Consider the following 15,391-nt stretch of genomic DNA (forward strand, 5'->3'; position numbering starts at 1 on the left):
CACAACAGGTGGATGGATGGGCTCACCAATTGCTGGTCTCGTGCCCTGACACCTACGCTCTTGTATCAGGTAGGGTCATGCCTTGTCGTTTCTCTGTCTGTCTGTTTCGAAGTGTTTTCTGCTAGTAGTCTTCTGTTGTCGAGGGTTGTGGCTTCGGCCTCACTGTTTCATGGTTCTGTGTATTTATGCCTCTGGGCTGTTAACTTATGAAACTGTATTTATGTCAGTTCTATGGTGAATTCGTAGTTGTATTTGGCACTGTTATGGAGGACCTCTGTTTCGTAGCTTGTCTGTGTTTTTATAATTGTATCTTGGACTGTAAATTTTTTATATCTATATATACACAGAGATTTTTGAAAAGTAAATGGTAAATGGAAATGTTACGAGTTTTGTTGGTACCTGTAGATATTTTTCGTATTTGACTATTCTGCAAACCCTCTTTGTTGTTCTATGGAACTCGACCGCGTTTTCTTCTTGCCTCTGTGGTAATGCGTGCTCTCTATCACCGTTAGGAAATGGGTAGATGAACTTGATTAAATAAATTTAAGCTGCAAATATATAGACTTAGATTTTCTTGCTTTAAAATGATTGCATGCTTCTCTTTTTATTCCAATACTATGATGGATGATTACAGTGGATTTTTCCTTTTTCTCTTAAAGATCACTATACAGTTATTTAAACTGTCAGTAGTTACATTTTAGTTATTCATTAATAATTTTCCATCCTTGTCTGTATTCTAAACTTAATTTGAAACAGAAAAATAAAAGGAACTATAAATAAAAATAAACAGTGGGCTGAGACATCCTTAAACTTAACATAAGGTCCTAAATGTTGTTAACTATAAATTTAAATGCAATAAAAAAAAACTAATTGAAACTCATTCTGTCTGCAAAGACAAATACTCAAGCCATGATCTCCCTGAGTTGGATGCTCCTGTATCAAAATTGGAGTAAACCCATAGGGAGATAATTTGAAAATACGAGATGAAAAATAGTTTTTTCATTTTTCCCTCTAAAATTTGATGATGTAATCTAATATTATTTTATTATTTCCACTATTATTTTATAATTTCCTTAGAAGACCCATTTTAAACCTCAAAATTCTCCTAATGAAATTCCAATATTTAAGATTGTTTTAAAATATAAAAGCCTTCAATTTTATTTTTCCATATTATATATTAATATGTTTAAATAAATTTCCAAAACCAAAGTCTTTTACTCTTAACATCTATAGACATTCTTTTTAAACTTTAAATTGATAAATTTCCTTCACAAAGAAAATCATATTTCCTCACACATCATTAATAAATATAATACAATAAATGAAATCATCTTACGATAAAGTGAAATAATTTTATAGTAAAGGATAATTCTCATTTCTATTTTTTTCAAAGAAACAATTAAGTGTGTTTGTATTAATAAAAGTTAGGAATGGGCCCAGAAAGTTTATATCAATTTTCTGAGAGTAAAAACGAATATTCAACATAGTAAAAAAAAATACTGCCTCTTGGATTGGATAACCATTTTAGACAGAAAAGATGACAACTATATACAATGAAAAAAACCCAAGAATGAGGAAAAATTTACATGCTAACATAATGCCACATGAATTTTAATGTTAACTAGTCACAAAATGCCAAAAACTGTCTCGAAAAAATGAGACTTGAATTCACCTTGGACCATGACTAAGTGCTTCAAACCCCTTGGAGCGATGAGTCCTATTTCTTTCCACAAGAGTCCCAAAGCCAGAACCTCTAGTTTCTCGCCTCTCACATGGATTAGAGGATACTTCCAACGTAGCCACATGAGCACTGAGTGAATGAAGTTCCTCCCTCAACCTATCCATTAAATTATCCATATCGACATGATGGATAACAATTTAGCTAATTAAAAGAAAAGTTTGAAAGAAACATTTTTTTCTCAAACATTTCTTCAAGTTTTTGAATTGAAGCAAGAAAATCTTGAGTTACATCCAAAAGTCTATCAATCACTGCAACTACATTGAGATTCTCTTGAGCATTGGAGTTGCTTTCCATCATGAAACAAGGACCCAATTCCATACTACCCAACACAAATAAATTCACTCTACCAACTTTTAAAACATGTGTGACAATTGTTGAAGCAAATGGTCCAAGTCCTAGCTACCAAATTCTGTGGAGTTTACAACACAAACTTTTGAAACCTTGTAAGGTAAGATTGAAGATAGAAGGCCCAAGAGATTTGATATAGAACTGAAACTAGGACCCTTGAACAATCCATCCTACAACAAATAAACCCAAATATCCATAATAATCTCACCTAAAGAGGAAAATGACGACAAGAGAGCAAGGTGGGATAAGAGAATTAACTCCATTTTTAAGAAAAAAGCATTCGACGTCGTAGTTGAGGAATTTAGTAATAAATAAAGACAATGGAAGAATAAATGGACATGACTACCAAGAGGGGAAGGTTTCAAAATTTGATGCTACTTATATGAGGATGTTTGACATCAAGAGCGATCCATGTATATTTCAAGGAAAAAATGGGAGAGGGTTGACCGAGAATCAATATGGATATAGATCCAAAGTTCTACTTTGTGTAAAAATTTATTACTCGAGAAACCAATCAAATTTGAAGGGAAGAGAGAGGAGATAGAATTTCTCTCCCAACCTGACATTATAAAACTTGACATGCCAAACATTATTAAGGAATTGGGAAGAAGTGCAACCTATGATTCATATCAATTACACCTTGGATCATAGTGGTACCTTTTTATGAAAACTCATCATCTACTATGTTTAAATGTCTATGTACATGAAATAAATCAACCCATTTGAACTGAGAGATTTGAGCAAGCATCCTTTGACTTAATGCTGAGGATTCACAACTCATGGCCTTCTTGGCTTTGATAAACTATATGGAAATCATAAAATCACCAAAAATAATTATCCCATAAATTTTGTGTTCAATGGAAATCTCCAATCCCTTTCATTTAGATAAGTATTCCACTTGTTTATTTGTAGCTATTCCAAGGCCCCAACCAAATCGAAACATGATTTTTTCATCAGAGCCAAAAATGACCCTCCTGCCTCCTCCTATAATTCTCACTTCTATATATATAAAGAAATTTCCATCATTTTCATCTCAACTTTCTAAATATTTATGCATGAAATATTTATCTTAATCATTACATTACGCTCACATCTCAAACTTGTCCAAATATGTCACATTTAATCTGTACTTTCGCAATTTCTTCACAATTTTTTGGATCAATATTGAATAAATTATTTGTACTTTCACAATTTCTTCACAATCTTTTGGATCAATATTGAATAAATTATTTGTATGTTTTCGTATGGATTGTTATATTCATATATTTTACTTAATAAAATATAATATAAAATTGTTTGAAAAAATAAATGAAATATTTATGTGTTGGTTTATAATATCTAAAAATTTAAAATTAATAAATTTTAAAATTTTATTACTAAAACTAATTTATTATTAAATTTTAATAAATTGTTTAGAAGAGTAAATTACTCTTTTTAAAACATAATATTATTATAAATGTATTTTCATGGCAGATTTTCTAATGGTTAAGAGGCAACAATTTTTTTTAAATGTAAACCTGTTTTTAGTGTGAAACTTGAAGGAAGATTTACACCTAGAAGAAATATATTTGCTCGATTGCTGAGTAAATCTATAATTATGATAGATCTATCATAATTATTATTAATATTATTATATTTATAAAAATTCACATTATGTATATATAAATAATCTTATTTTAAATGTTAATAGAACTCTTTGCTTTATAATTTTATAACTTAATTTTTAAAGATAATACTTATAATATTGATTTCACGTACATTATTTTTATATTATATTAACTAAATATAAATATAAAGTCTTAAATATAATAGTGATTAATATGACTCATTATTTTAATTTATAGGTACTATTTATATTATATTTGTATTTCATGTTTTTATATTTAAACAAATTTATATTTTGATTATACATTTATTAGCTAAGTTTATTAAGTTTTTATATATTTATTAATTATTATAATAATTAGTACTCCACGGGGTCTTGGATAGATGTTGATTAAGTGATCTGTTAAGGCACTGCTTCATGTGAAGTAACAGGTTCAATTCCCTTCCCTTATCGGGGTGATATATTGGACATGTTGAAGATGTAGTTCTCCCAAGATTACAAAAAAAAAAATTAGGAATATGAATCATTACTATTTATATTTATAGGAATGTGACACACATATTATGAATATTATTTATAATTTTATTAATAAAAATACAATTTAATTATAAAAAATTGAATTAAATCTATTTATTCTTTATATGTTCTTTATTATTTTTTAATTTATTATTATTATTACTATTATTATTATTGACACTACAACATTTCTCTCATATTTAATATACATTTATAATATGTTTGCACTCATTTACGACTGCTACATTTCTCCCATGTTGAGTTGCATCTAGGGTAGCTATATAACATTGAATAGACTCACTTTATGTAATATCCCTCTATTGCAGTAAAATCGCTTTGGTTAGACTGAGTTGGGTTAGAGGAATGGGAGAAAAGCCATAGAAGAATATTGAATTAATTATGTAAATTTTTATTTATTCAAAAATAAATAGATGAGATGTATGTACTTGGGAATGAGACGCATAGGAACGAATTCTTACCCAAACAAAATAAAGATAAAATATCATACATAAATGAGATTTGATAATTCTTTCATGATAAGTATTCTAGAATAAAATTCTAGATAAGATTAATGGATGGGACAAAAATATCCATTCGGTTTCTTATCTAGAGAAAGATGCTAATCTTAGAAAATCCTTAAAGCACTGCAGGATAGAAACGACGACTTTTATGGAAAATCCTAGGCAAATGGATAAGAATATCCACAAAATCATGATGCCCCTAAAAGGAAACTTTATCATGAAAGACAAGTAATTAGTACTAAAGAAGGGGATCGAGATTGGGTTGATCCCTGGGCAAGTTCGTCTTAGCTCGAGGGGAAATGGAGATATAGTTCATGGTTGGGTGGTGGGTGTGCTCATTAAATACGAATTGCTACAATGTTTCCTAATTAGAAAATTGGTGCATAATTCTTTCTCCAAATACTTCTGAAATTACTTTCATGGATTTGGACCATACCATTAATTATTATGCATTTTAATATTGCAATGATTTTATCGTTTATAAATGTTTCCATGACTTTTGATGACTCGGATTCTAGAGTCATTTTACATATGGTGCATATGGATTTTATGGTTGATTCTAATACTTATAGAATTTGGGATTTTCCTTTTTAATGCATGTGATCGAATGTATAATGCTATTAAGGGAAGATATATATTTTGTAAATTGAAGAAATCACATGTATGAGAACGTTAAATTCTTATGTGTATATTTCAGATGATATGAATCTGTAAACTACGATAAGAGGATGAACCTACTAGGGTAAATATTATGAACATAGATAGGAGAGAGAGAAGTTATTTAGTGTGATATTTAGCATTTATACCTACAGGGGTTTACTCCTCCTTCTGGTACCGAGTATGCCTGATAAGAAATTTTTAACGAAAAAAGAACTAAAACGTGGGCAAAAAAAGAATTCGTTATGGAATTAGAAAAGATCAAACACTCGGAATATATTAGTACTGGATTTACAGGGGTCCACTTACTAGAGCACTATAAGAAATTGAAAAAAAACTATAACATAAGGAAAACAAGTTAATATCCTTACAAGCATTATCAACAACGTATACTTGTTGAAGGTAGTGAAACTAAGATGTAGATAATACTAAGGTAAACCAGTGGCATTACCTACCAAATTAGTATGCCAAACTACCCAGTATTATCTAAAGTTGGTATTCTGTAGAATTTCATGATTATACGATACAAATGATAATAATCATAGACAGAAAAAAGTGGAATCTTGAACTTCTAACGATTTAGAGGGCAACAAAATGTAAGTGTGCTAGGAAATATGAGTGAAACATCCAAGCGAGACAAGTAATTTGTAGAGTTACTGCTAGAATACATGCCTATGAAGGAACATATTTTTCTAACCTTAGCTGGAAAATTTATGAAACAATTTAAAGGATTCAACCGGTATCTGAGAAAAGTAATGAATCATTTCATAATACATAAATAATTCAAAAAGTATTGGATCATTCCATATTACATAAATCATTTAGAAAAATATCGGATCATTCCATACTACATTAATCATTCAGAAAAGTATCGGATCACATAAGTCATTTATTACGGAACATTACAAACATATACCAGGCTTCTGAGAGCTTCAAATTAAGAATATATATAGAGGAAACATAGAAGATAACACGAGCATCAGGATATATTACCAGCGCAACTAGTTCAAGTTCATTTGAAATATCCATAGAGGGTTTTCCCTCATAACTAAGATAGCCCTAAAACGTTTTACTTCCCTAAAACATTACAAGGAGCTATGTACTGCAAAAGTGCGTACCAGCATCTAAGAATTATAAAATAAAGGGAGATGTGAAAGGTATGCTTCTTTCAAAACAAATATCAGTCATAAGATAATTAGAAACTTAGTGTATCACTAGGGGTAACGGAAGTTGTTATATTTTAACCAAAATACATTTAAGGTAGTAAATTAATCACGGAGTTAAATCCTATTTCCAATTCCATGGTAAGGGAAACAATTTCCTCGAGGGTTTCGTCCTTGAGTAAATATAAAATAGTAAAGGGAAACAAACTGGAGTTCCTCATTCAACTCATTCCTAGAGGGTAAGAATATGATGAAAAATGCTAAGACGACAAACTTGTTGAGTAGCAAGAATGAATTAAGCGATGGAGAAATACTTAGATGAAAAATGCTAAGACGACAAACTTGTTGAGTAGCAAGAATGAATTAAGCGATGGAGAAATACTTAGATATAGAGGTGAAATAAAACAAAGGGGACTGAGTTTCCACCTATAGGTGCAGGACAACATAGAAGAACATAAGGATGTCAGAACAAGAGTGTGTAGTACAAGTGGTAGTGAAAAAAAAAACTGAATAAGATTCAATAATAAACATTGATGACAGAGTAGAGTGTTACCTGATAGCATTACAGGTTGTAAATATTCATATTCCCGTAGCAAGAAATGACCGTAAGAAGAAAAAAGAAAAAAAAACACAAGAACATCTAGAAAAGTTAATCAACAAACAATGAAGCAAATGGCAATTTGTTGACAGAACTATTACATACATATTGATGGGTACCATGTCAAAGAGGGTTGTGATATGGAACCACAATTAGGTCCACCACCATAACAAGTCAGACCTATCGAAACAATGCCATAAAGATTAGATGCAGTTATTATTGACAACAGAGAACTAACCAAGAAATGGAAAGAAGGGTTAGGAACGCACCAGAATAAAAAGGGTTTTTCTCCAAGTGATTTCATCTTACAGTGAAGAGAGAATAATTTCATGATTATGGTGGTGGACATCTCTCTCATTGTAAACTTTGGGCAAACCCTAAGAATAGCCATAGAAAAATAGGAATTTAAAGAACGTATGGTACAAACCACATACCTTACTCACTAGAGCTTCCAATTAAAATGAAGAGAAACATAAATAAAAATTGTAAGAGGGATTGTGCAGAGATCGACTAGAAATCAAAGAGAGAGAAAATAGGAAAAGGGGAGATACCTGGCATATACCAGAGCAGGTCATTGGCTTGTTGCAAAGCTCTATCCAAATGTTAAACCCTCGTTGGGGTGTTCTCGGCCACCAACGCATAGACGAGACAATTGGAAGGAAGAGACGAATATGAAAATGACGGAAGAGTCTCGAAATAATGAAGAATATGGGGTTAGGGTTTTGACGCATCGACTATATTCCATTGATCCATTTGAACCCCATACCACCGTCTAAGTATAAGAGCCTTCCATGGCAGATGGACATCACATGGTTCGGGCACAAGTAGATATCACATATTGACCCTTAATGTCCCAACCACGTGGGCATGAAAAGTTAAGCGGTTGTGGGTGTAAAGAGGGATCGAACAAAATTGGTGTTAGTATATGCCATCATAATATGAAATTAATCAACGATAGGATGAGAGTACAACCATAGAAGTCGTTTATAAAAATATGAAATTTCTAGCCTACAGCCAAACCTTCCGAATGTTAGAAAATATAACTATGGTAATATTTAATACATTAACCATGAATTTGTAATCTATGGTGTGACACTAATGTGAGGTTAAATTTATATATCTTTCCTAACCAAATTAGATTAAAATATTGTAAAAGTCATAACATAAATACAACCAAATGATTCAAACAAATATCAGAGTAAGATTAAACATAACTATAAAGATATAAAGTAGGGTGGAAATCGAGGTTGTCCATAAATTAATAATTATCTTGTAGATAAGTATGGGATATCGTATGAAGCAACGTGGAGAGTTTTAGAGGCTATATCGATGAAGTGAAATGGATAACCTTTAGGGACTATGATATAGAATAATGCAATATAAGCTAGGACATGTGTGATAAGTGAGAGAGGAACCATCACAAGTACAAGGAAATGGTCTCAGGGACATTAAGTTAATGTTGGGTGTGTAACTCATATAATTTCCAAATCAAATACATGAAGGAGTGAAACCATAGTATATAAAGTGAATTACACCAAAAACATTTCCCTTTACCAAGGCATACTTTAATTATAAGCGTAAATATAAAACTCCCTACTCGGAGTACAATGTTGTAGTAAGATGTTTCCCAAGGGGTTATGAACATACCTAATGTAAAATAATTGTCATGGATATAAAAAGATAGTGAAAATTTTATGGCAATACTGTTGTTGTAAATAAACAAACAGCTTATAAGAAAAAAAGACCAAAAGTGCGGTCAAAAACAGGACATGTAACAAGTGGTATTATAGCTTAGGCTCAACCTTTGGGGCTAATGGGAATCAACACTAAACTGAGAATGGTAAACTATCCATAAAATTTCTGTAAATATTTTTCCTGAAAATGAATTTTCTGGTCACTTGTTGACGATAACGTTAGTACTTACCTTCAAAGGAAACATTTCATGAACCCTATAGACTACTAGGCTTATATTTGGTGTCATGACAGTAATAAGGCAGGAGCTATTATAATAACATATCATCTTAAATACATTGTTGGATGGAAAAGGTAATGAAACAATATTAAGTGCACATTAGACAAGGAAGTACGGAGACAATGCTAGCAACTAGAGGGGCATTTCAATGTGAAGCTAATGAAGTGTCTAATAGGAATATGAATGGATATCGTGGTAGTGACCAAATGGGTAATAAACTCATAAAAAATGAAATAAAGAAGACATAACTTGACCAACTAAGTGACTTGTACTATAATATATCATTCAAAAGAAAAATAAGTCCTAAGAATTTTATCTTGTGCCTGTACGCTTTAAAGTTATAACACCTGGGACAATGGAAACATGAGTATATACGTGGTATAATGAACAACATAAGTAATGGATGGTCAAGCTAAAGATTTGACCATATGAATGATCTAGTGAATTTTCATAAGGACTTACAACTTAGTGATATGAGTTAAGTAAACATGAGGGGGGGATTGTACATCTAGTAAGTAAAGACAGTGTGACCATTAACTGATTTCTGATTCTCAGATAACTCATTTCATAGGATATAATCTTGTCATCAAATTTAAAGAAAGTTGTTGGAAAATAACACTAGGCTTAGGTGGAATAGATAAATTTTCCTATGGTAACTTACATCGTAGTTCATTATTTTCATTCTGGAAAAACAAGTAATGATGTGACCATAACTTGTAAAGAAAACCACATTTGACATCTAGGAGGAGTTCACTCCTTTGAAATTATGTTATAACCTCTTTGAAGTTTTCAAAAAATCCATTACCTAGAATGTATGATTTTAAAGTATATAGTACACCAACAAAGAAGAAATAGAAAGCAGGATTGCAAATGGCAGCGAACATTGGATAAACAACGCTAGGGAAAGTGTTGCTAAAATTTCTCGAGAACTTGTCTTCAAGCAACGGTTGGAACTTAAAATTTGGCCAATAAATGATTATGGCGAACTTTTTTTGCAAACATAATATCATAACCTTGGAAATGGACTGTTTGACAAAAAACTTAGAATGAGGTGGATGAACCACATGAGAAAGATTTAGTAAATACGGGTTATATACCCAGAGAAAATAGTATCACTTTGACAAATTTGGAAAAACCACCGCTCAAAAAACTACACAATTATAAGGCTACAAGAAGGTGGTACAGAATTAAAGTGAAAATTATCATCTTAATACTGGAATAAATACATGAACTAACCCACAAAACATGGAAAAAACCCTAATTTGGGAATGAATTTGAAGAAAAATGTTATAAAAATTTGGTGGAAATCGAAATTACTATTGGAAATTTGGTACAAGCTTCCAAGATTGAGAAGATTATTGAAACAAAAGTGATTAAGAATGGTGAACTGTAATGGTACACTTCGTAACCAATTTCCTTGAACCTCTAACGATTTGGAGGGAATGAATATGCTTGTGCGCTAGGAAACCTGAGTGAAATATAATTCTAGTTTATCCAATGAAGGAACCTTAGTTATTCCATCTACAAGGACAATATCGTTGGATAAACTAGGAGATAACCGATAAACTAGGAGATAACCTTAGCTCGAAAATTTATGTAACAATTTCAAGTATTCGACGAGTATCTGAGAAAAGTAATGAATCATTTTATAGTACATAAATCATTCAGAAAGTATTGGATCATTCCATATTAGATAAATCATTCAGAAAAATGTTGGATCATTCCATACTACATAAAACATTCGAAAAAGTTTTGGATCACATAAATCATTCATTACGCAACATTACAAACATATACAAGGCTTCTCAGAGCCGCAAATTAATAATATATATACAGGAAATAAGAAGATAACACGAGCATCATTCTATATTACCAACACAATTAGTTCAAGCTCATTTGAAATATTCATAGAGGGTCTGCCCTCATAACTAGGATAACCCTAAAAAAAATTACTTTCACAAAAACATTACAAGGATCCATGCACTCCAAAAGTGTGTACTAGCATCTAAGCATTATAAAAGAAAGAGAGATTCCATAGGTATGCTTCTTTCAAAACAAATATCGACCATAAGATAATTAGAAAATCAATGTATTGCTCGAGATAGCAGAAGTTGTTATCTTTTAACGAAAATACATTTAAGGCAGTAAATTAACTATAGAGTTGAATCCTATTTCCAGTTATGGCGTAAGGGAAACAACTGCCTCGAGAGTTTCATCCTTGAGTAAATATCAAATAGTAAATGGAAACAAACTGAAGTTCTTGATTCAAGTCTTTCCTGGGGGAAACCATATGATGAAAAACACCAAGACAACAAACATGTTGAGTAGCAAGCATGAATTAAGCGATGGAAATATCCTAAGATGTAGAGGCGAAAGAAAATAAAGTGGACTGAGTTTCCACCCATACCTGTAGGAGAACATAGAATATCATTAGGATGTCGGAACAAGAGTGTGTAGTACAAGCGGTAGTGAAAAAAAACTGAATAAGTTTCAAGAATAAACTTTTACGATAAAGGAGAGTGTTACCTGATAGTAGGACATGTTCTAAGGCTTCATATTCTTGTAGCGAGAAATGGCCATCAAAAAAGAAAAACTAACACGAGAACATCTGGAAAATGTAATCAACAAACAATGAACCAAATGACAATTTGTTGATAGAACTGTTACGTACCTTCTGATGGGCACCATGTCAAAGAGGGTCGTGACCTGGAGCCACAATGAGGGTCACCACCATAACAAGTCAGGCCTGTAGGAACAATGCTAGAAAATATTAGATGCAGTTATTATTGACAACAAAGAACTAACTAAGAAATGGAAAGAAGGGTTAGGAACTCACTAGAATAAAAATGGTTTTTTCTCCACACGATTTCTTCTAACAGGGCAGAAAGAATAATTTCATGATTCTTGTTGTGGATGTCTCTCTTGTTGTCAACTTTGGGAAAAACCTGTGAATAACCATCGACAAAAGGGGAGTTAAAGAAAATATGGAACAAACCTCATACCTTACAAAGCAAAGCTTCCAATTAAGTTGAACAGAAAGAGCAATGCTTCCAATTAAGTTGAACAGAAAGAGCATGAACTTGTAGGAGGGATTGTGGAGAGAGAAAATGGATGTCAAAGAGGAAAAAAAATAGGAAAAGGGTAAATACTTTGCATATCTAGGAGAAAGTCATGGGATTGTCACAGAGCTCTATGCAAATGTTAAACACTCACAAGGGTGTTCTAGGTCACCAACACGTAGGTTAGACAATTGGAAGGAAGAGGCGAATGCTCAAATGAAGGAAGAGTGTCGAAAGAATGAAGAATAAGGGGTTAGTGTTTTGACACATCGATTCTTGATTGTTGATCCGTTGGAACCCCATCCCACCTTCCAGGTATAAGAGTCTGACAAGGAAGATGGATATCACATGGGTTAGGCATAAGTGGATACCACCTATTGACCCTTAATGTCCCAGCCATGTGGGCATGAACAATTAAGTCGACGTGGTTGTAAAGAGGGACTGAAGATAATTGGTATTAGCATAGGCCATCATAATATGAAATTAATCAATGATATGATGAGAGTACAACCATAGAAATGGTTTATAAAAAAGATGAAATTTCTAGCTTGTAGTAAAACCTTTCGAGTGTTAGAAATTATAATTATGGGGAACATTTAATAGATTAACCATGAATTTGTAATCTATGGTGTGACACTAATGTGAGGTTAGAGTTATATCTCTGGCCTAACTGAAATAGATTAAAATATTATGAAGGTCATAGCATAAATCAAACCAGGTGATTCAAACCAATACGAGAGTAATATCAAGCATAATTATAAGGATATAAAGTAGGGTGGAAATCGAGGTTGACCATAAAGTAATAATTATCTTGTAGATAGGTACGGGATATCATACAAAGCAATGTGGAGAGTTTTAGAGGCCATATTAATGGAGTGAAATGGATAACCTTTAGGAACTATTATATAGAATAATAGAATATAAATTAGGATGTGTATGATAAGTCAGAGAGGAACCATCACAAGTACATGGAAAGGGTATTAGCGACATTAAGTTAATATTGGGTGTGTAACTCATATACTTTCCAAATCGTAACAGTAAAGGAATGAAACCATAGTATATAAAAGTGAATTAGACCAAAAATATTTCCCTTTACCAAGGTATAGCTTATGTATAAGCGGAAATATAAAATCCATACTTCGAGTACAACATTCTAGTAAGAAGTTTCCCTAGGGGTTATGAACATTGTTTCAGATACCTGACATAAAAGAACAGTCATGAATATAGAAATATAGTGCAAATTGATATTAGTATTGCAGTTATAAATAAAGAAACCTATTAACAAAAAAACAAAAAACAAAATGGGTGTAAAAAATGGGAGATGTGACACTTGAACATAGGATTTACCAAGCACCTATAGTCATGACCCCTCATAACCTTTCTAAAAAATTATTTACTATTTACTGTAGTAGATTTTTTTCTTTTATGTTACGAAGTTAGAACTATGAATGGACACATATATATGTACATGAAACTTTAGTTTTAATTATATGGTTAATTTGCATAATGTTTTATGTGAAAATGGAAAGAACGATGCTAGATGAGACCCACCCTAGGTATTTCGGCAGTTACGGGTAAGGTAGTCACCCATCCAGGCTCTCTAGGGGAGAATATGAAATCTCCCAAAAGGAATCCAAGAGGGTAATCAAAACCTGCAGCAAAGAGAAGAGAGTGTTCATAAGAAAAGCTTGAACTAGAATGACTCTAGAGCTGGTTGGTCAGTGGAGTCGGTTAGGAGCTGGAAAGCTTAGAACTCTAAATTTGGCCAAGTCTGGTTATGATCATATAGCTTGGTAATAACCCATAAAAATGTCTAGGTGAGGGTGATCTCGAGGGGAGACGTAGTGAGAAAGGTTGTCCTTAAGGTAGGGTGGAGCATCGTTCACCTGTAGTTGAGGTTCGCGAAAGACAATATTGATTAGGAATCATATAAGTGTTTTCTTTCTACAAATTCTCACATTGCTTTGGAATATATATATATATATATATATATATATATATATATATATATATATATATATATATATATATATATATATATATATATATATATATATATATATATATATATATATATATATCACAAAGTAATTCTAGCAGGAGAAATACTACAAAAGTAAGAATTGAAAAAGGGTAGAGTTGATTTAAATAAATGATTTACTTTAGTAGATCGAAATGGTAACATTTTGTGTAGTCGTGTAAGCCACAAGAAATAGGGAAAAATAGTTAAATTATTGAATGATGATAAGACCTGGGACTGATCTGCTATTACTAGAACATAAACTACTAGAAGATATTCTCATTACTGAAAGATATCACGTGTAAGTTAGCAAAACATGTCATGTTAACTATGTAGCTTGAGGAAATGACTGAAGGCAAATAACCTAGTGAATTAGCATTCTTGCAAGGAAAAGCTTAATTTTTGGGTCTGGTAGCGAACTGGAAACCCAAATACAATCCTTAGATCACCAAAACATAAAATTAATGGGAAAAAAATATTAAGAATCACATCGGAACAAACAGGATGGGGTAAAACTGATACGTAAATTTTAAATAAATATCAATCAACTCTTGTAACCCTTAAGTGGAAAAATAATTTAAAAACAGTAAAGTAGTGTAATCGCAATATTTATAAAAGATATCACTGAATTTTCAATTATGTTCCTAAAAAAAAATAATAAGAAAACTCAATAAATTCATGCAGGGCCAAACCCTCATAAAGAACCAATGGTTATATATGGAAAACAAGGGTAATGAATTGTAGTAAAAACCAAGTGTAACTCATATAATATGCAGATGAGAATATCTACACAAAATTTCCATAAGGGAGATGAGCTCTGAATGATAACATAGTAATCATAATACGTATTTTAGTATTAAAATTATTCTCAGTACCAAACAAAATTGTTTATAGTTACAAATTACAAACGTTGTCAATATCTTCAATTTAACAGTGGAAACCCTCATGGGGAAAAACATATAACCCTAATAGACTCCTAACCTAACCCTGTAGGATTAATCTAATCAATTTGAGTAAGAATTCATATATTCACTCCATTCGGAATCCCTAAGGAAGATACCACACCTGGTACAATAGAGAAATTGTCGGTCGCTGCGTCGGAAGGAGTAATGGCTAGTGAAAACCTAAAATATAACTTTGAGTCATGTATCTGCTAGAGTCGACAAGGGAAGACTATGATTATAGCAAAT

The 15,391-nt window shown here is 31.9% G+C and overlaps 1 long non-coding RNA gene across 2 annotated transcripts; it reads right to left on the reverse strand.

Moving 5' to 3' along the window:
• Positions 1-703: 703 nt before the first annotated feature.
• On the reverse strand, positions 704-7,928 carry LOC149202330 (uncharacterized). Of its 2 annotated transcripts, none has more exons than XR_016253514.1 (3): positions 7,702-7,928; positions 7,420-7,527; positions 704-933 (listed from the first exon to the last, which is right to left on the reverse strand). It is a non-coding gene; the product is annotated as an uncharacterized LOC149202330 (long non-coding RNA). The 2 variants fall into 2 exon arrangements; XR_016253513.1 differs by lacking the exon at positions 704-933 and adding an exon at positions 6,351-7,330 and having other exon boundaries at positions 7,702-7,926.
• Between the last annotated feature and the right edge of the window lie 7,463 nt (positions 7,929-15,391).

The sequence above is a fragment of the Pinus tabuliformis genome, chromosome 2_1 (assembly GCF_031772625.1).
Source record: "Pinus tabuliformis cultivar Carrire ecotype Pingquan chromosome 2_1, CPIR1, whole genome shotgun sequence".
Taxonomy (NCBI): domain Eukaryota; kingdom Viridiplantae; phylum Streptophyta; class Pinopsida; order Pinales; family Pinaceae; genus Pinus; species Pinus tabuliformis.